The sequence below is a fragment of the Peromyscus maniculatus genome, chromosome 1 (genome assembly GCF_049852395.1).
Source record: "Peromyscus maniculatus bairdii isolate BWxNUB_F1_BW_parent chromosome 1, HU_Pman_BW_mat_3.1, whole genome shotgun sequence".
NCBI classification, from domain to species: Eukaryota; Metazoa; Chordata; class Mammalia; order Rodentia; family Cricetidae; genus Peromyscus; species Peromyscus maniculatus.
This window is the reverse complement of record NC_134852.1, coordinates 125,972,593-125,994,509: the sequence shown is the minus strand read 5'-3', so window position 1 is coordinate 125,994,509 and position 21,917 is coordinate 125,972,593. Positions and strand designations below refer to the sequence as shown.

The 21,917-nt window shown below is 38.7% G+C and overlaps 1 protein-coding gene across 36 annotated transcripts in view; it reads left to right on the top strand.

Annotated features, from left to right (window-relative positions):
• The window catches only part of Sox6 (SRY-box transcription factor 6), a 604,948-nt gene that overhangs the window by 223,997 nt on the left and 359,034 nt on the right, over positions 1 to 21,917 (top strand). Inside the window, exon 1 of one of the 36 annotated variants that reach the window (XM_076563535.1) lies at positions 11,261 to 11,586. The exons of 32 other annotated variants lie outside the window; for them this stretch is intronic. The gene's annotated coding sequence lies outside the window, so the exon portion shown is untranslated. Of the gene's footprint in view, positions 1 to 11,260; positions 11,587 to 21,917 lie in introns of those variants that run through there. 3 more of the 36 variants (XM_076563534.1, XM_076563543.1, XM_076563563.1) reach the window with 3 other exon arrangements.

Sequence of the window (21,917 nt, the reverse complement as noted above, 5' to 3'; positions counted from 1 at the left end):
CAAGTCATTAGGAGTCATTTTAATGCTATGTTTCCTTAGCAGAGTAATAGTACATCTCCCCTAAAGCCTATGACTTATCTGGCCACAGGATTTTGTTTTTGTTTTGTTTCCCTTTTATCAGTGTGAGCTATGGGTTCCATATTATGGAGAAGGCTTTAAATCTATGCAGAAAATGGTTGGCTACCTCCATAAGATTTATGCCACTATTACACCAATAGCCATATCTTGCCAGACGGGTCACAGGGTTCATAGCTGGGTGAGATTGATGATTACTTTTATCCTTTAGTAGTGTTCTTGGTGCCTCCTAGCACTGTGAAGGCTAGCTAGTAGGGATAAAGCTTACTGGACATTACCCACTTTATTGTTCCATATTTATGACTCAAATATGTGGTGTCTTCAACAATAGAATCTTACTGTTAACATCTGGAGGGTAATCAAAAGCACTGGCAATAGCCTGTAAAGTTTGGAGGACTCTGGGACCCCATGGGCCAACAGCTCAAAAAGAGATAATCTATTTCTGGTATTGGTACTTTTACTTGGTAGTGTGTGGTGTCTAGTTGGGGTTTTGCTCTCCCACTTTAGGGTAACTTCATTTATACTTTTTTATATATGTATACTCTTTAGGAACCTTCTACTGGTATAGGTTTCCATATAGATTTTTCAAAATGCCTTAAGCAATAGTTATCCCACCTCTGTATTCTTATCTCTACTCTTCTTTCCTCTTGGCTTTTGTGTTTTTGTTCCTTGAGTATCATTCCTGGCTTTGGCAGCCTTTATTTGTGTTGGCTCAGAAGGATCAGTGTCTGAAGATGCTGGAGACTTACTCTGCTGTCATTTTAGTTGCTCACAGGAGAAAGTGATCAGTAATGCTATAGGACTGGATTTCCCTTGACACAGGGTTTAGTAATCCTGCACAGTTACAGTCCCTACTCTTACTGGGTAGGCATTTGTGAGTAGATTGACTGGTGATTGGCTTTAGCTACACCCCTAGAGTTATGTAGTGTCTCTGCCAGATTAACTTGAGGAAGTAGGTACAGTCACTGTGGATGGCTTTCACACTGTTATTTCACCTCTAAGATCAAACACAGAATTTATAGAGTGCTAAATTAGCTCCTTAATTGTCTTCAAGTATGCTTTCTTGTGGAATACCTTCAGGTCAGTTTCCTTTGCTCTCCTTTATCATAGTTGAAGATGCAAGAGGAACAGTAATTTTGGGAATGCTATGGACTGAGGATTTTAAAAATAATTTTAAAGAAATACTATATAATTTTGCTCTTATAGTATTGAAACACTGTTATAGTAAAGGACTACAATTTGGTTTTTCCTGTCTTTTTATGGAAGGGAAGTACATTTCCTGAGATACAGAGAAAATATAGGTTCTTCATCCCTTAGATCAGTGGTTCTCAACCTTCCTAATGCTGTGACCCTTTGATACGGTTCCTCATGTTGTGGTGACCCCCAACCATAAAATTATTTTTTTTTGCTACTTCATAATTAATTTTGTTACTGTTATGAGTCCTAATGTAAATATCTGTGTTTTCTGATGGTCTTAGGTGACCCCTGTGAAAGGGTTGTTAGGTCCCACAAAGGAATACAACTCTCAGATTAAGAACCACTTGATGTTTCCTCAAACTTAGCCGATCTTATGTGTGGCATGGGAGACTGGTTCACAGAAGTTTGAAGTTGTGAAATCTTCTTTTATTAATGTATAGCTAGCTCACATACATCAGAACATAAAATACACAGTGAATTTGTACTGGCCACATTTGAAGACTGCCTTCAACCTTGAGTTTTCTCACTGGGGGTCAGTGGGGAGAAGAGGTGAGAGGGCTGTTTGTTCATTGTTTGTGAAGAACTTTTCTCACTATCAAAATGAGAATTCTATCAACTCTGAGTAGTTGTTTAGACAACATTAGTTACGTGGAAGGAGTTGGAAGCTTCTGCAGAGACTTGGTCATCATTTAAATAATCTTGGCTTCTTTTACTAGGGATGACATTTTAAAGACCTGATTATTCTCCATTCTTCTTCATATTCATAGCCTTTGCCATGAAATTTCAGTGTCCTATCCCTCCTGAGAAGTAGTAGTCATTGAGCAAATGTGTCACAGACAAGGCTTCCATCTTCTGTTCAGATCGAGCTCTCCTAATGAAGGACAAGATGTGCGAGGTATAGTTTAGTATAGATGTAGGAGGTTTTGTGACACCATCTGTCCCTACCATGCCATCCTAGATCACCAAAAAGCCAGCCATTCAAGGTAAGTTCATGAACTCACCTAAAATCAAATGACCTGCAAACATGTGAGTGGATAAATTGTGTTAAGCCATTAAGTTTTGCAGTGGTCAAGCTTTCCAATGTTCTTGTAGTCATAAATATTTCATATAATCTCAGATAATCCCACCTCCCAAGGATATAACTCAACTAAGGTCATTAATGATCCTGAGTTACTCATTTCTTGCTGTCCCACTCACAGTTTGTTTCACATTGGCTGGGATGAGGAAAGAGGGAACCTTGACCACTGCTGGCCTCAGGAAGTTCAGAGAGCAAAGCATTCAGTGGTACTTGTGTGGGTAAAGTAGGAATTCTTTTTGTGGAACTTTAAAAGTACTGCTTCCTCAGTCTATGCATTGACCCAGTGTATAGTAGCCTTCTAGAATGTGGAGTCATATAGTCTATAAAGAATGATACAGGCAAGTCATTGAGTAGGAAACATGACAAGAGTTATAGGCTTACAATGGCAGTTTGGTTAGTGGGAGACCCTGTGTATGACAGTGTGGTATGTAATTCCATAAGATTATTTTGCTGAGTGTTTCCATCTATGATTCACAGCTATAGAAATCCATATCCCTATCACTGTGTGACACATGACTGAGTATTTTTAGTCAAAAGCAACTTTTAACCAAGAACCTGTCTACTGAGTAGAGTCAATAACATGAGGAAAATTGAGGCTCAGAGAAGTAAAAACTACTTTACCTCCAGGCCATTTAAAGGTAGAACAGTATAGATGAACGCTATGAATATAGACTGAGCTATTAAAACTTAACTCCAGACATGACAGGTCTAGCTTACCCAAGAGAGGTAAGGTTGGTTGACAAGAGGCAAAGCAAGTTTTATTGGGTGCATGATTCTTTACTTTGCACTTTGACCTTGGAAGTCAGAAGACTGTTGTTTTTCCTAATGTAAGTGTTTTGTAAAGCACTGCTATTTCCTTTCCTTTCCTTTTGTGGGAGAAAGAAGTCTGCTTTCATTTTAGTGCTGATATAAAAAGGAGCTGGCTGAGAGTCCTCTGAACATTGGCAGAGCCTTGCAGACTGCTTCCGGGAAGCTGTGGCCTTCTGTTTCTGGAGCTGTACTTGAGGGGCATTGTCCAGCTCCTGCCCTTGGTTAACTTATCTAGTTCCTTGGGAAGGGCCTTATTATTTTGTCCTAGGTTAACTCATTCAGTTCCTTGGGAAGGTCCTTGTTACTTTATGCAGCAGTGCGGTCACCTGGCGGTAGGTCATTAGCATTTTTAGTCTTCTTTTCCTCACAACAATGCACAACATGCTAATTAGAGGATTCTGAAAGCTAAGTAACCTGTTTTAAAATCAGACATTTTAATTTGCAGCTTTAATGGCTGTTTTTATAATAACTGGCTTTATTGGGGGTAAAAGCACTTCTCATGTTCCACTATCAAGGCAGAGCATAACAGAAGCTGACAAAATTAAAAACCTCATAATGCGACCTTTGCCTGGGATAAAAGGCTGTTTCATAACAATTTCCTTTTGTTCTTTGTTTAAGCCATTACTCTAAAAGGAGCCTCCGATTAATCTGAGTAAATGCATCATTACAGTACTAATCCATGTCCTTCTGTCAGTGTCTGTTTTAATTAAATAAGAAATGCTAGCAGAAAGATATCACGCACAAAGCTGTGATTGGAGAAAGAAGCACCGGTTGATGAGGGAAAAGATTAAAAAGGGCTTTACGTTTTTTGTCCATTTGCATAGCCCCAGATGCCACAGGGTTTCAGGATGAAAAGGAAACTTACAAAAGTCCTGATCACGTTGCACTCATAGATTTAAAATAATGGGACTGACCAGTGCGATTCTAATCATGCAATTTATCACATGCTAGACATTCCAAAGCAAGGGGCGGAACAGTGTGGGGTGTGTCTTTTCAGCCTTCCATGCAGCCTCATGTTGCGGTTGTGAAAACACACCTGCCAAATTTGGAAAGTTTATTTTATCTGAAATGGACAGTGAGACTTGGTTGTAGAATATTTGTGTGTGTGTGCATGTGCGTGTGCGTGTGCGTGTGCGTGTGCGTGTGTGTGTGTGTGTGTGTGTGTGTGTGTGTTTAAAGTATCTTGCAACTTTTAGTTTAGTTTTTCTTTTATTTGAAAATTTTTTTATTATGATAATGCATTCAGGAATTAGGTGCTTAATTGATTGTTAACTGTGAAAGGCACACTGAATAAATACTTACCAGAAAATCTTCCTGCACTGATACCTAGAAACTCTTCCTGGCCCTGCAGTTGCAGAATTCCCGTGGTGAGGGCATTCTCCACATGCCCGCCATTATTTGATGTAATGAAAAGAGAAAGTGTGCAGCAGTGAGATTGTTAATTAATTTAGCCTAACAAGATGAAGATGAATGAAGCAACGCACAGACTGAATGAAGCAAGAGGTCTTATTTACAATTTAATACATTTTTTTATAATACAGATTTCACTTGGTTTAAAAAACAAACAGACCCAAATACTAACAACAAAATACATCCCCCAGCCAACAGTTCTACATGGAGCTCCTGGCCTGACCTCACAGAAAGCAAGCCATGGCTCCATATGGAAGACACTTCTCCAATGTGTAAACAGGGCTTTTCTCCTGTAAGAATCCTACAGTAGTTAACCTTTAACTTCAGTGTTTTATTATTCCTGCCACAGACAAGAGGTGACCACAAGAATAGCGACCTGAAAGCCTTTAGGTTTCTTGTTCTCCAGGTTGCCTGAGACATGTTGCCTAGGTTATTTAATAATCATTTTATTTTAATTGTCTTTCACCAAAGGAAGGAATCTCAAGGGCTGGGGGTGGGGTGGGCAGAGAGGAAAAGCTGCGTGCTTTTTACATGCAATTACACAGAATTCTTAAATTAGCATTATTTTTAAAGTCTCCCTTTCAGAGATTAATGAGCTTTCTCCAGCATTTGACCTTTCATCATTCTTGCTTTCTGCTCAGAAGTACTTCCTTCCTTCCTCCTGTAGTTAGAAAAGACAGTCTCTTATCTCGTGTTACTGTAGGCAGTGGTGACAGGCTCCACAAATGGTGCTATTATGATCACTGTGTTTTTATCTCAGGGGTCAGGAACGAATCCATGCAACTGCTTCTAAGGATTTCAATAAATAGGACTTTTTTTTTTTTTTTTTCAAATCCAGACAATCGCCTTTTATGTTACTTTTAAACAAAACTACTAGTCCATCAAGAGTTTGAAAAGAAAACAATTCTACAGAGTGCCGGTATGGCCACAGACCAATCATCATGGCACCCATTCTCAAGTCCTTTATTTTTCAAGTCCACAACAATAGGTTGTTGATTCAATGGACAAGACCAGAACAATTAAGTTCTCTGTTTAGCAGCAGTGCAGCATTTTAATGCCCTTCTCTAATAATGGTCTCATTATTGTTATTCTAAGACTGGGCCTCAGGAGGAGGAATATTTGCTGGAGGTACGTCATTATTTTGCAAATTTCGATTAGCTCATCATGTTGTCTGTAGTGTGAAAATCGTAGCTAATTAGGGCAGCCAGTTAGACTACCAGCTTTTGAGCTTATGAGTTAAAAGGTAGCGTACTTGATAGGCCAGCGATGTGAAAAAGGTGGTAAAAAGGAGGATTAGGGCAGTTGCCTTAGTAACTCCAACTTCCATCTGGGAGGGAACAATGGACTTGTGTTTCTCCCCCACCTTGGTGTAAAAATTGGTTTTGTTTTGAAAGGACAGGGTTCTTTTTATGACAGTCTGGAATTTAGCCCAACTGAGTGCAGTGTAGTTGTTAGGAAAGACCATTGGGATAGGAAAGATGAAAAGGTCACGGTGAGCCTCAAGGACACGAAAGGTCGCTGTCTGGTGAGACAATGGTAGATTGTGGGTCTTTTTTTTTTTCCCCTCTCTAATATTTCAAGCCAGCCCCTAAGTCAGGTGATGGGACAAATACCTACAGTTTAGTCAGGTGAAACAGGAGGTGGGGGCCGGGGGGAGAAATGCGGGGGAGAGAATCTGTACTATGCTTTAAAAAAAAAAGAAGAAAGAAAGCGGGTGACTCCAATCTGCTTCTGTTAGAGTGGTATTTCTTTGTCACCATCCGATTCCAGTGTGCTCTGGATGGCTTGCCTCTGGTCAGCACATCTCTGGGAACCTCTCCAGCATGTGAGAAGCCTGATTTAAGCTTTCTCTTCGGGCTCCCCAGAGGATCAGTGATGTGATACTTAACAATAAATTTAGTTGTTGTCGCTTTCTCCCATTATTGGTACCCTTAAAAGGTTTTCCTTAAAATGCACATGGAATAAAATGAATGATAAATATGAAAGAAATTTGTCTCAGCACTCCAGAGGGTTTTACCATAAATTCTATGACTTCCATCACAGAAAGTTTACAGGAAACTGTTTAGATGTTGCTGCAATAACAGCACAATTTTTTTATGTACGTAAGAAAATGCTACAATTTTAGGATCTACTAGGGGCTTTGTATATGGGAATGGTGATAGAAAAAGACTGAATACAGAGCCATTTCTTTAAAATCCTCAAAACCAAATCACCCTCCCCAGGTTTAAAATACTTTTAGTTCAGCAAAATGACAGACTTCTCTTTCCCTCCATATCAATATTAAAACATTTAGTTTTACTCCCCCACCCTCTGTGTGTGTGTGTGTGTGTGTGTATAGAGCTAAAAGAAATGAAGGAAGGGACTGTTGCATTTTATAAACAAAAAAGACTGTCTTTGATGATCTCAGAAACCTTCATGGTCTTTCTTCTCTGCTGTCCCACCATGACTCTGTGGTTGAAGCTGAACTTGGTCCAGAGGTTGGGGAGATTTCAGATTTTTTTTATCCAGGTCTCCCGCCAACCAGCAAACCATCCTCATTGTGGTTACCTTTGTTCTTTGGAGAAGCTCTGTTCCTTTAGTTCACTGTAGGATCTCATAGACTTGACATAGCAGTCATGAAACTCCAAAGCTGCAGGACTTTTGTCAGCAGCTAGTCCCATTCCTAAATTTGAAAAATGAAGAGATTACATGGAAATGACTTGCCCAAGGAAATCCTGCTCATTAGAGCTAAACAGCTTCTATTTGCTATATTGATTAGAATGAGAAAGCATTCTCCACACGTTTAACTTGCTCACTGGTTCTCTAAGTGGCTAGGAGAGGTAGGATAAAGCTAATATCTGATAATGGCAATGGGATTCAGATAAACATTTTTGATAACAATTGAAGCTCTGTTTTACATAAATGGAACTTCTCATACCAGGAACAAAACAAATATGGCAGTACAGTTTAAGATTGCATCTGGATAACCCTGGAAGGATGAGCTTTGGGTAGGAAGCCTGGTGACCAGAGTCCTCAAACTTTCTGCATCTTGCCTTTTTCTGATATGCTTTCAAGTATATTATTAAAATTGATGGTTTTAACACTTTCTTTTTAATAGTGGCAGATTTGTTACTTTGTTTCTTGTTTTTCTGTCTGTAGAAAGGGACCTGAGGTTATTCAATTTTATTGGATGTTTTGGAACATTAGATTTGTTACATGATTTGAAAATACAATTTACAGTTGGGAGACTATGGTTAGACCATAAATTTGTGCTATATTCAAACAGACACTCAAAAGCAAATATAGATCATGATATTTAATAAGATCAATATAAATGCCATAGTTTATGTTTTGAATCACTCAGAAAGTATTTAGAAATTTTAGACTGTTTAGATACCAAAGGGAATGACCCATGCTCTTACCTTATTATTTCATATTAAAGAAAATTTGCCCCTCCCTGACACTCAGTATACTTTATTTCAGCCTTTCTTTCATCTGTGTGTGAGAAGAAAGAATGTGGCTAATTTGTTTATGTTCTCTCTCTATGCCCAGGATGGTTTTTGTCTTATACTAGGCACTTAACAAATAGTTACTGAGTATGTGGAAACAAATTCATACACATGGATGATAGCATAGGCACATTTTTTTAAAAGACTTATTTATTAATGTATTTTACATATACACCAGAAGAAGGAATCAGATCCCACCCATTGCAGATGGCTGTGAGCCACCATGTGGTTGCTGAGAATTGAACTCAGGACCTCTGGAAGAGGAGTCAAGTGCTCTTAACCACTGAGCCATCTCTCCAGGCCCCCAAAGGCACATTTTTATTTTGGAATCATGTATTATATTTGCTCATTTTTTAAAGAACATTTTAAAATGACTGTATCATGTACCTGCACATGATCCACCATACTGTGTTTTACCATTTAATTAAACATTCTGTAATTTTCATTGATACACATAAGTTAATTTAGTAAAGTATTGTCTATTTGTTACTAAACTAGTGCTTTTTTATTAATAAAAACAAGCCCCTCTTGATTGCATTAGCCCATGCAATGCCATCACCTTTTCATGTCTTTATTTAGCTATCACCTCCCTAGCAGGTCCACCTGTTTGCATTGTATCCCTGACCTCTCTCATTTTACCAGTTTTCAAAATCTTCTGACATTGATATTCTCTCCTATCAGAATACCAGCTCTGTGGTGACAGGGAGTTATGGGTAGCTGTGGTTATCCACTCCTCATGCTTAGAACAATGTTCACACCATTTCAGTGTCTCCACAGTAATACTGAATAAACGAACTGATACTAGAAAATAGAAATGCTTATTTTAAGAATTTCAAGTCAAGGATTTTTACATATAGAGGAAAACTTATTAATCAATTAGTACAATTGCCAAGGACTTCCATTTTCCTAGTTTTTAGGCATATTTTCAAATTTATGTGTATGTATGCATGTGAACCTGTCTGTGTGAGTGTATGTGTACCATATGTATGCAGGACTTCCTCATGAGCTAGAGTCACAGACAGTTGTGAGCTGCTGTGTGGGGCTGGGAACCTAACCCCAGTTCTTTACAAGGATAGCAAGCCTCTTAACTGCTGAACCATCGCTCTAGACCCCACTTTTCCAGTTTTGGTATATCCTTATTGTTTATTTGAGTAAAGTCATAATATTCAGTGGTGTTGCTAATTGGGTTTTCCTGAGGTTTTCTATATGAAGTCATCTGAACTCTGGCTTTAGGTAGATGTTTCTATACCTCAAATGTCACCACTGTCACAGCAGTTCATCCCTTTTTTTCATCCTCAAGTTCTTCTGATAAGACCCCTAAGGTTTTGGTCTGATTTGCAATCTCAGATTATCTGATTAAAATTTGGCATGATTTTACCATATCCTGCTCCCAAGTGATATTGATTAATATCATTGGGTTAATTTTATACATTTCCTTAAAATGATGTACAGCAGCGGGGAAGACGGCTCAGTTGGTAAAGTGCCTGCTGCACAAGCAAGAGGGCCTGAGGTCAGAGCCTCAGACCCACATCCCAAACCAGATGTGGTGGCATCTGTAGTCTCAACTCCAGGGGAGTGGGCAGAAATAGGTAGACTCCTGAAGCTCATTTGCCAGACAACCTACCCTAACAGGTGAATTTCAGGTTCAATGAGAGATCCTGTCTTAAAAAAAAAAGGTAGAGAGAGAATGATAAAGACACCTGACATGGACCTCTGACTGCCATATACATGTGTCCACACTTAGGCATGCTCCCACAGGTGAAGATACTGGCATGGTTTGAGCTACTTTATAACCTTTTCTCTGGATTAAATCATCATCTTTTTGTTGACCATCCTTAATGGACTCCATGAAAATAAAAATAAATGCTTAGAATGAAGCAAGTTTAAAATCTTATTTGCTTTTTTTTTTTTTTTTTCTGAGACATGATCTTGCTATGTCATTCATTTGAACTGGCTTTGAACCCTCAATCTTGCTGCCTCAGCTTCTATTCTAGCCAAGATCGCAGTCCTGGGCTGCTACTTCATTTCTCAAGGACTTCAGCTGTTCTTGACTGTCATCTATTTTTCATCATTCTTACTGCACACAGGGGCTTCTATGTGGCACCTGAAAGCACTGGTTGTTAGTCTCCGAGTATGACTATACATCAGAGCAGGTACAGAACACTGGGAAGGACAAACTAGGCTGAGAACAGTCTTAAGTTAACAGTAAACACAGTGTGTCAGCTAAGAGATTGGCCATTAGATACTAGCAGGTGTGTGGACCATATGGAAATGAGGCACAAAAGAGGAGCTAAAGTCTCCCACAAAGCAGACCAAGAAAAAAGCCTCTCTGGAGCTTAGCCTACAGTCTGACCCCAGCACCAAACAGAGTTAGAGGATAGACTGGGTGGTCTGCATATGGAGGATTAGCAGCACCCTAGAAGGAAGGGCCACAGTCTTCCACGGACCAGCCCATTTGCACATAGTAAAATGCAAGGCAGGATCTTAGGGTATAAAATCAAGGCAAAAAGTCAAGGTCATACGGCTGAAGAGCTGGCTCAGTGGCTAAGTGTCTGTACTGTTCTTGTAGATGACCAGAATTGGTTCCCAGCAGCTCACAACTGCTTGTAACTCTGGTTTAAGTGGCCATCCTATGCCTTTGGCTCCCATGGCACCAACATGCATGTAATTAAAAAAACATAAAAATAAACCTTGAAAAGGTCAAGGTCAAACTACCAGCAGCAAGAGTAAATAATTTCATTCTTAATCCCCAGAATTTATACTGGAGTCTCTGGTAGGAGGTCAGAAATGATTATTCTAGAAGGGTCTTTTAAGAGCAGAGGAGAACTGCCTTGGGTGCTTAGGACTGGTGACATGGGGGCCAGCCAGGTCTCTACATTTCCATGAGCATGCCAGATCATTCAGATTCAAGTGTTTGCAGACCACATTTGGAGAAAATTGCCCTAAATTGTCAGGAAGCACTTATTGTGGGATAGGGGACCTAGTGGCTACTGCTGTTGGGAGAGGAAGGAGGCATTTAGAATTTGAAAGTCAGACCTTTCTGCTAAAAGAAACAGATCTCTTATGCTCAGAGTCCAGTTGTGTTTCTCTGCATGCAAGAAAGCAGTAAACATGGACTGGTATGCACTGGCCCAGGGTGCTGTAAACCTGCTGGGTTTTCTCCTCATGTCTCTTGCTTCCTGTGTTTATGACCCAAGTGCTTTGTAATGTCTAACAAACATTTATACCTTTTGTGTAAAACTGTGAGGCAGATGGTTCTTTTAGCCTAACCCAGTTTTTTATTTTACTTCCCATTTGTCATCTGCATGATTAATTTCTCTCTTTTCCTTCCCACTTCATAAGTTGATTAGCTTGAGCTAGGCATACTGCTGTCGTGCTAAGGGTTAACCAGAAGAGAATTACAAATGAACTATCTAGAAAGTTGATTATTAATCCAGCTAGAGAAGAAATATCCTTTTACTTAGCAAGAATGAGTATCCAAAGAGTGGATAATATTGCTCAGGCGGTGGGGTGGAATGGCAGAGCTTGGTAAGTAAAACAAAACTTGGCATTAGTATTTTATATTCACTTTTGAATGAGTAAAATGTTGATGTATGTAAACAATTAAATCTAATATGAATTCACGAGCTGCTAGAACATTCTAAAAAGTTTCAAATGTTCTTGTTGATGAGATCCCTGTACACTCTATCGGTACAAGTTCACAGAACGTGTTTGCATGAGTGGATAAATGTATTTAATTTTGAAAACACAGGATTAGATTGCTGATTAAGAACACGGAAGTGGGCATGGAGGAGTGATTAGTAAGATAATCTAAGTCCAAACCTCAAGTAATATAAACTGAAGAATCTCCAGTGACAAACTTACTTTCTTTTCTGTCTCTTGCTCTCTCTTTTTCTGTTCTCTCTCTCTCTCTCTCTCTCTCTCTCTCTCTCTCTCTCTCTCTCTCTCTCTCTCTCTCTCTCTCTCTCTCTCTCTCTCTCTGCTCTGGCTTCCTGCCCCCCTCCACAAGAGCACATGCTGGACTTTTTGGTATTAAATGTAATTTGAAGTGTAACATTCATATAAAGATTCGCTGAGATTCTTTCCAGACATTGAGGCAACAGAAACTGTCATAGGTTTTGATATTTTCAGGGTCCCAGGACTCATTTCCTTGCCTTGTTTAATTTAAAGTCCTTTTCTAAAGACAGCTTTTATTGTATTTGTGAATTGGAAAGGAAGAGAAATGAGAAGATCTGTGCTATTTGTACAACGAAAATTAAGTGAAAAGGTAGGATTTTAATAATGTTCTCTCACCAAAGACTACTCCTGTTGAAAAAAAAATGATGTCAATATTCAATTCTGTAAGGTTGAAATTTTGCCCAATAGTACAGAAATAAGCCTTTAAAATGTAACGTGGAACATAATGAGTACCAACAAAACCTTGTTAATAAATAATTTGAATATGATGCTATTATTCTTAGAAGTCAGTGATACTTTCCTCAAATTGCAGTTGTGTACAACAAATGAACACTTTTGAAAATATATGTTTTTAGAGATAATGTCACTTCAAATTAATAGTTTATTAGTTAATGCTTAAATGAGTGCAGACGTCTTTTTTAAAAACAATGAATCAGAAGTTGGAAGAATATGCTGTGTGTGTGTGTGTGTGTGTCTGTGTGTGTGTGTGTCTGTGTATTTGAATGTAGATAAGAAGTGTATTTTCAGAGCACCAGGACATCAGGGCCTACATACTTAGCTCCTGTTTTATTTCTCATGTCCTGACCTGTATTTAGGACTGGAAACAGCAGAGCATAGTAAATGAAATAATGAGAATATTAGTTAAATTTATGTAGCTCTTAGAGCTAAGTGTGTGTCTTAGCTCATTTAATCCTCACATTAGCTCTCTGGTTCTTGGAAACCTGTGAGGATTAAGGTATATGCTACAACAAAAGTTAGGCTAATTAAAGATCCTTTAGCATCTGATATTAAAAGTCTACAGAGTCAAGGCTCAGGAACCAGAATGTGTAAGAGGGAAAATACCTGAATTTGGTATGCTTGTCTTAAAATTCAGAGACTTTGACGTAAGACCAGGATGGAAAGGTAGGGAATGAAGCAGCGGATTCTTTGTATTCATTAATTCTTTAACAAATGTTACTGTGGAATTTCAGTTATACAAATGAGATCAACCATATAGCATAGCATATTAAATATGTACACATTTATAAGAAGTAAAATGTCACCACGAAGTCCAAGCCTCACTCAGTCTTTCACCCTCCCCTCTTTTCGCCAGAGGCAATGACTTTCTTGAGTTGGTGTTTCATTTCTTTTGTTTTCCATCTCACTTGATTCAAATTTCACATTCATGTATAGTAGGAAGACCCCTACTTACCACTCTTTGGGGCCTTGGCTTCCCACAATACTTTGATTAAAACAGACTAAACAACTACCACCAAGGGTCAAGGCCCCCTCACACAGGATCTTACTTTCCACTTGGCAGCCGATCTTGCTTTTGTCTTCATCCTTTCTGACCTAGTTGCTGGACCAGTTTCCTATTAGTTTCTTGCATCCTCCAACTTATTTCCTGTCCCAAGATCTTCACAGAAGGCTAGTGTCTTTCCAGTCTTTAACAGCACAGTTCTGACTAGTCCTTCATGTTTCTATTTCAGGTTTTAATTTAACCCATTAATTGATTATTGATTCATTTTTGCAGAGAGGGAGTAGATATGGGCCTATATGTGCCACAGTGTACATCTGGAGGTCAGAGGACACCTTTCAGAGTTCTGTCCTTTCTTCCTGTTGGTTCCAGGAATGGGGCTCAAGTTGTGGACATATGAGGCAACTATTCTTAGCTGCTGAGCCATCTCATCAGCCCAGGTCCTTATTTCAGAGTAATTTCTTCATAGAAAACTTCCTTGATCTTTACAATTAAAAAACTGTTTGCCTACAAAAATCTTGCCTGCCACCCCATTTAATTTATCTCATAGCAGATCTTGCCATTTTTAAATGATCTATTGATAGGCATAACTTTTTGCTTGATAGCATCTCTTTACTTTGGAATGGCCTATTTTGTTATTGGATTTTTCTTAGCATGTAGCACATGTGGTCTTTCACATCACAGGCATTCAATAAGCATCTGTTACTATGGGAGAGAGGAAGTAGTGAGCAAGAAGGAAGAAAAAGGGGAGACTGATATGAAGGAAGACAAATCTCTGAAAATGAGGTCTGTAGTCTATTGTTCTGTTTGGATATGCAATGTAGACAGAACTCTGCATTTTGATGTCAGCAAAGAATGAGATGAGGAGGTGGTAGGGACCCCCTTGGCTCTGCCTGACTTTAGGATTCTCAGCAGCTCTTTTGTAGAGACACAGGGACTCAGCTTCCACATTACAGGTCTATAGCGTAGCCCAGTGACTAGAATACTATTGTAGGAGTGCTCCAAGGGACTCCTAAAATCTGGGAGTCCTTAACACTTAACTGAGGAACTAAAAAACCATGAGATCACTTGCAGGAGTTTTGCAGCAGGTAACAAGAGTTACAGTTTCTATGGTGCAGACAGTTATCATGATACTGTTACACAGCTTTGTTTTCAGGAGAATGGGAGGTAAGGGTTTTTGCTTTTGTTTTTTGGTTTTGAATAAAGAAAAGGAAGTCAGTCTGTGAAGTAGGTGGAACTTATCAAATGTCTTTCCTGACATTTATATTAAAGTCTAAGGCTATGAGATTATACTCAAATATTTTTGGTGGTGGTGGTGGCAGGGAAAAAAGATAAAATGAAGAAGATGATAAGAAAAATTTAGTTCATGCTTTTAAGTAAAGTTTTACATATCATTTTATATACTTAAATTTTTTATTCCACTTACTATTTACTTATTATTTTCCTTTATTAAAATATGTATATTTTCACACAGTGTATTCTGATTCTGATTTCCCTTCCCCTAACTCCTCCAAGATCCTCCCCTTATGATTATTTATTTACTTACTTTGTGTGTGTGCTTCTGCCACAGCAAGCACTTGGAGGTCAGAGGATAGCTTCCGGATGTTGGTTCTTACCTTCCATCCTTTGGTTCCCTGGACTCTTCCTCCTTAGGTTGTCGGGCTTGGCAGCAAGCACCTTTATCTACATAGCTGTCTCACCAGCTGCTCTTATACAATTCTTATGGGCACCTGTGAAATAATGACAACAAGGTTTTTCCGCTATCATTGCTTCACATGAGCTCAAATGGGAGCCAGGACTAAAACCTATTTTAAAAGAAATTACTAGATATAGCTTTCTAGGAAAAATGAATATTCACTCACCCTGACCACTCTGAAGGCTCAAGTCAAAGGCAAAGAATGTGTTTAGTGCCTTTGGAAGATGTCCTCTAGATGTTGTTTTGACTTGAAAATTTCTTTCCCTCCCCTCATTTCTTGAAAATGCAAAGTGGTTAGTGATTTCCAACAAATGGCACCAAATTGTCTAGATGCTTGTAATCAATAGAGATACACTACTGAACTCACTGTCTGCTAAGGATTACTAAGTGAACTTTAATGAGCTAGGTCCTTGCCTGATATCTTAGAGATTCAAAATAAGGCACAAGTGTGGAAAAGAATGAGACAGTGAAACCATGTAATAGCAGCTGGCTTAGGACTCTTGGGTGCATATTTAATTGTTCAAAGGAAGGTGTCCATTTAGATTATCTTAAAGAGGAAGTGAAGGGTATATGTGTTTATGTTACATATACACACATGGTCAGAGAAGTGGCAAGTAGCAAGTAGAGGGATTTTTTTTTTTATTATTTTGAGATGAATTCCAGAAGGTATTTGTAATGATTGCTTGAGAAAGCTGTTGTGCATAAAGAGGGACAAACTTCTTTGTTTCAGTTGGACAAAGGCTGAGAATATGTCTGTTCATGCTTGCTTGGGCTAGGTGGCAGACACTTCTTGATGTTTAAAGAACCATTCATGCTAACCCTCAAGAAGAGAATTTAAGAGAATGTAAGAGTCTGCTCAGGCCCGATGCTACAGGCCTTTAACCACAGCTACTCCGGAAGCTGCAGCATGATCCTGTGTTCAGGGCCAGCTTAGGTAAACCTAGCCAGACTCTGATGCAAAATAAAAGCAGAAAAGAGGGACGAGGATGAAGTTCAGTGATAGAGCACTTGCCCAGCAAATATGCCTAGCATACATGAAGTCCAGGTTCAGTCCCTAGTCCATACTCAGAGAGAAAGTGGGAATACAAACCCTAGACAGCAAGGATGTGGCCATATGAGAAAGAATTTATACCACGGTGCACCAGTGTTTGAGTCACAATGAACCATGGTCAAAGCATGCAAAAGGATGTTTGTAAGCCAAAGTTGCTGAAAATACAGGAGGCTTCTTAGTGAAGGCCTTGCCACTAGGCAGACAATGGTTAAAATGCTGAGCTATGTCAAATGAGTTCATGTTAATTCTTAAAAGAATCTGTCTTCTACAACTCTCTTAGTTCAAGAAGAAAAATGACTTGACCCAAGGAACATACATTTATGTATTCCTCTAGTATATGAACTTCATGAAGTCCAAGTTTGCTTTCTGTGTTGTTCAAACTAGGAATAAAAATGTGGTGTGCATTTTTACATGCAGTTAGGCAAGTGATATCTGCCATTAGCCCAAGTGAGGATTTTAGACTCCATCAACTGTCTCCAAACCACAAAAGAATGGATGTCAGAGAAGTGTCGTTTGAAGAGGGGAAACAGGAGGGTAGGGATTTCGGGGCTGGGCTGTAGCTCAGTGGTGTACAATGAAGGTGCAAGGTCTGGAGCTCAGGCCTCAGCACGGGGCTGAAAACAAAGAAGAGTATGTTTCAATCTGAGTTAGCAAGAGAAGATTCAAAAACAGACCCACTTATCCCTCTTTCAAGGTCTCTGTTTGGTGTGTTAAGAAGACTTTGGATCACATTTTTAAGTCCTTACGTTATTCTGTTATTCTAGATTCCCTTCACTGAGGGACTATTGACAAAGTAAAAAACATTTAAATATGAAACTAAACATAGTCCAGTGAGTTCTGTCATAAAATAGCATTGGACACTTCCCAAAGAACCATCAAACACTTCTCAAATGAATAATTATTGAAAAAAGTAAGCAAAATTTCCTTGATGTCTTTCTTCTTTCTTAAATTCTATTTCTACTTCCAAAATTAACTACTTTCTCCTAACTGCTCTTTTCAATTTATCTTTTCCCTCCAGACTTCTTCCTATATAGTCATATATAAATATATATAATTGTTGAGAAATATGCAGTTTTATTTGTGGTCAGGCAACACCCCCCCTTTCAAACCTATTGGTTTATTCTTTACCTATTCTTTTTTTTTCATTTAAAATTATGCTGTGTTGGTTTACAGAGCTTTGCTACATCATAGACTTCTGAGTTATCCAGCTTAAAGATCCTCAAGTGAAATTTTAGATGTTTAAAAGTTGGGAAATGGTAAAACATAAGTTATTTTTAATATATATATATATGTAAGGCAGTTGGAAAGGATAAGACAATCCTATGGGTAGATAAGGGCACCTGGTACTTATATACACAGCAAAGATCAATCCTTCCCTCCCACCCATCTTTCCTTAAATCATTTACATAGGAAGACTATGGATATGCCATTGCTCACAGTCTCGTTTTTGTCTTTTCCAATACGACATCGGTTTATTTGTGTGTCTTATTGAATGTTTGATCCTTGGTCTAACAGTTGTTTAAGGTGATGACTCAGGGTGTCCTTGCCTCATGAATCCATTCATTTATTCACTGACTAGACATCAGTTTGTAGTTACTCTACCTTAGGCGTCAAGGAGACCATCAAAACTTTCTCTCTTTTTTGTCTTTGTCTTTCATTCTAGGAGAAAGAAATCCACGTCCTTATACACACATGCAGGGTCTAGATGTCTTTAGTTTATAAGACTCTCACACCTCTGTGGGCAAGACAGACACATGAACTAGTAAACTATGCAGAGCAGTGTGATAGAAGACTGATAAATCAAGGATGAGGTAGTCAAGGAAGGCTTTTACAGGGTAGGGGACAGTTGTGGTAGAGATTAAAGATTTGCTATCATTTCATTGAGCAGACAATACAAAGGACATGGCAGGCAGGAATGAAGGTACAATAGGGGCTTGGAGAAGTGAGCAAAGCAAGGTGCCCTTTAATTTGTCACTGAGAAAATATAAGATGTCTTTATGTCACTTTATAGAGAGTGGTTGGAGTAAGAAAAGGCCACTTGAGTCCAGTGAAAATTGGTTAAGAGGGTTAGGAGATGACTCAGTGGGTAAAGTGCTTGCTGTGAAACCATGAAGACCAGAGTTCAGATCCCCAGTACTCATTAAAAAGCTAGGTGCAGAGTACTTCTGTAACCCCAGCAGAGCTGAGTGTGGGGGGAGGAGGGCAGAGATAGGAAGATTCTTTGGAGCTTACTACAAGTCAATCCAGCAAAATTGGTAAGCTCTGGGTTCAGTAAGTGCCTGTCTCAAAATGCAGAGACATAGAGAAAACCACTTGAAGAAAGCTCCTAGCCTCTACATATAAAGGCATACATGTGTATACACACACTAATGCATATATATATATATATGCATATATATATATATCAAAGGGACATGTGAGGAAAGCGCCTAGCCTCTACTTGTATAGGCATACACATGCACACACACACACACACACACACACACACACACACACACACACGCACACACACACATGCTTATATACATACATACCAAAGGCACATGTGAAAACTGATTAAAAATAATGAAAAACCTTGGAAAAAGCACAAAAAGTAACTATTTAAAGGGCTGAGAGGCTATTTTAAGCAAGCTAAATCTTGGAAGACATTTAGAAGAAGGAAAGAGGCTGAGCAAGTTTGTTGTTTTAAGATTTCAGATGTGAGGCCAGTCTCCAGTCTGTGTTGTTGCTCATAGAACCCAGAGGGAAAGTTTCTGATGATGTGATGATCCCAATGTCCAGATTTAAGAAAGCCACATAAGTACAATGCACATTTATGTACATCACAGGTGATAGAAACAAGAACAATTAAACAATTTTTTTTCATGATGGTCCACAGTTATAACAAGTTCAATTGGGAGGCAGAGGCAGGAGGATCACCAGCTCCAGCCCAGGCAACATAGCTACTTCCTTGGCTTATGAGCATCTTTAGATTAAAAAAAAAATTGTACAACTTAGATGAAGCAAATAAATTGCATGAAATGAAGCTTACCAGAAGTAATAAAAGATAAATCAGAAAATCTAAATAGTACTTTTATGAAAGAAATTTGAATGTTAATTAAAATTTGGGTTAAAGAAATTTTAATGTTAATTCAAATTAAAAGATTCTACAAAGAAAACTCCGGACCCAATGGCTTCACTGAGTAAATTCTATAAAATATTTAAGGAAATAAAAACCCTCCGGCCTTACAAAAAATATTTCAAAAAGTAGAAAGGGCACAATTCTTAATTTATTTTGTGAGGTCAATTCTAAATGTTAATTTTTTTTTTTCATTTAAAAAATTTCATACAGTATACTTTGATTGTATTCTTCTTCCTTAAGTACTCCTAGCCCCTCCCCCGACATGTTTATGTCCCGTCTCTCTAAAACAAAAACAACCAAATGAACAAAACAACAAAAATACCCAAGAAAAACAAACCAAAACCTAAAAAGGCAAAAAACAAACAACAACAACAACAAACCATTACAGAGGACTACACACACACACACACACACACACACACACACACACACAAACCATGGAGTTCGTTTGTATTGCCAAGTACTCCTGAGCATGAGACCTGCTCTGAAGTGTGGTTGATATATTTCTCCAGCATCACTCCGTTGGAGGAAACTCATTTTCCTTCCTCCGGAAAGTATCAATGGCAAAGAGCTTCTTGGTTAGGGGTGGGATTTGGTGTCCATTTCACATTCTCTGTGCCAGAATTTTGTCTGGCTTAAATTTGTTCAGGTCTTGTGTATTCTTTTACAGTATCTGTGAGTTCATGTGTGCATTAGCCCTGTTGTGTCTGGAGAATGCTGTTTCCTTGGAATCATTTACTGCCTCTGGTCCTTAACAATCTTTCCACCTCTTCTTCTACATCGATCCCTAAGCTTTGAGTGGAAGGATTTGATATAGACATTCTATTAAAGGATGAGTGCTTCAAGATCCCTCACTGTCTGCACATTGTCCAATGGTGGGTCAATATGTTAATTACTGTTGACTGTAAGAAGAAGCTTCTTGGGTGAAGGCTGAGTGATGGAGTGATCTAAAGATATAGCAATATGTCATTGGGAATTATTTTATTGCTGTGTTCATTTAGAAAATAGGTTTTCCCTTAGGGACTTATGTAGTCTCAGGTTCTTGGCCTCATGAGTATCATGTGTGGGTCCCAGCTCTTAAAGTGAGCCTTACATCCTAGCCAAAAGTGGTTGGGTACTTGCATAAAATTTGTGCCACTATTGCACCAGTTATACTGTGGGCAGGTGGCTGTTACAGGGCACAGGGTTTGTAATTGGGTGGGTCTGATGATTACTTTTCACCTCTGGTTGTGTGTGTAGAGACTTCTACCATTATGAACACTAGTTAGTAGGGGTGAAACTTCTAGTTTGTCACCAGCTAAATTTCTTAATGTTTGATGGCGTTAGCAAGTGGTGTCTTCATCAATAGTGCCTTACTATCTTATTGTGGAGTGTAACCAACAGCAATAGCAATAGCAATAGCAATAGCAATAGCAATAGCAATAGCAATAGCAATAGCAATAGCAATAGCATAGCCAATTGGCAATTGTGTGTAATGTCTGTGGAGTCTATGGGACTCCTTTGACCAACAACTCAACAAGATGTAACCCATTCCTGTGACTAGAAGCTTTACTTGGTAGCATATGATGTAGATCTAGTTGGGACATGGTCTCCTACATTATATAGTAACTCCATTTAAATTCCTTTTATTTATGTATATATTTTTAGGGAGCTTCTAGAGTAGTAGATTTCCACATGGATTTTCAAAAGGCCTGTAGTTTTAGTTATCCCTTCCTGGGAGGGATGGTTAATTTTGATTGTTGGTCTGAAAATCTGAATTGATGAGCCCCTGGTTCAATAAGAGATCTTTCCTGAAAAAATAAGGTGGAGAGCACACATGGTAGGCAAATAATGTTCTATGACTCCAAATACTTGGAATTTTTAAAAAAGTAGCCTCACAATTAGGCTATCCATTAACCAAGGAAATCAATATTTGGAAATGAGATACAGGTATCAATATTTTTTCAAGGTCTTTATCTTATTTTAAGATGCACCCACATTTGAAATCACTGAGTAGTGATGATCTAAGATACAAAGACATTGCTTAATATGAGCACAGGTGCCAGGAAGTGAGACCAGAAAGACAGCACACAATCAGATCATACTTGAGACGTAGATATACCAAGAAGTCCATGTATGGTAGGTGATGGGGGATAACAAAGCTCTTAAAGCAGTAGATTAACATACTTAGATATTGTTTGGGGGAGGTCACACTGCGGATATAGAAAAAAAATGTTCCCAGCCCACCACCTCTTCTACCTCCCAACACCACCCCTCCAAGAATTCTCAACTTGGAAAAGGAAATTTTCATTTTGTATTTTTCTTTGCAATAAAAATTATTAAAGATGAATGGACTTACAGATTTCTTCAGTTCTCATTATTATGCGACTTCCCAAGGTAAAGGCAAATCCATATATATGAGGACCAAATAAATAAATAAAAATAATAATAATAAGTAAGAAAACCACGTCACCCCTCAAGAGTTTTACACATGCCAATACATGTAATCTTCCTATGAGGTTTGAATTTTGCTAAAGACAGCTTTGAAGTTAGGCCAGGAGCATGAGACTCACACTCAAGGGTTTGAGCTGAAGAACAA